Source organism: Pongo abelii, chromosome 20 (genome assembly GCF_028885655.2).
Source record: "Pongo abelii isolate AG06213 chromosome 20, NHGRI_mPonAbe1-v2.0_pri, whole genome shotgun sequence".
Classification (NCBI taxonomy): domain Eukaryota; kingdom Metazoa; phylum Chordata; class Mammalia; order Primates; family Hominidae; genus Pongo; species Pongo abelii.
The window spans coordinates 64,949,546-64,950,020 of record NC_072005.2 but is presented as its reverse complement, the minus strand read 5'-3'; positions in this window follow the sequence as shown (position 1 = coordinate 64,950,020).

The following is a 475-nucleotide window of genomic DNA, read 5'->3' as shown; positions in this document are numbered from 1 at the left end:
ACCGCGCCCGGCCCTCCTCAGGGAGTTTCAAAACTAACTGTCACTAAGCCACTGGTTTTCTCTGTATTAATAAAAAAACCTGGCAAGAACTCCCAGGATCCGAAAGTGAGCTTCAGTCTCAAGATAGCGACCGCCCTCCGGACCAGCGTCGGGGCACTGAGGGGCCTCTGGAAAGTGAATCACAGGGAGCACAGCGGGGTTTCAGGATTTTGGCTGTCCGCTGCCGAAGCCTTGGCATCACGGGCGTTTTTCCCTCTCACGTTCGGGTCCCTTCAAGGTCGGCGCCAGGCATCCTCCCAGAACACCTGCACACCGCAACGCCCAGGACCCCCACAGCCTCCCTGCTGCCGCTGGGGGGCGCCATCGTCGCGGCTAACGCAACCTGAGGGAGGAAGCGGTGGAGCGCCGCGCCGCGGGGTTTTCTGGGAGATGTAGGCTGTGGAAGCACACGCATGCGCAGCGACGGCACCGCAGT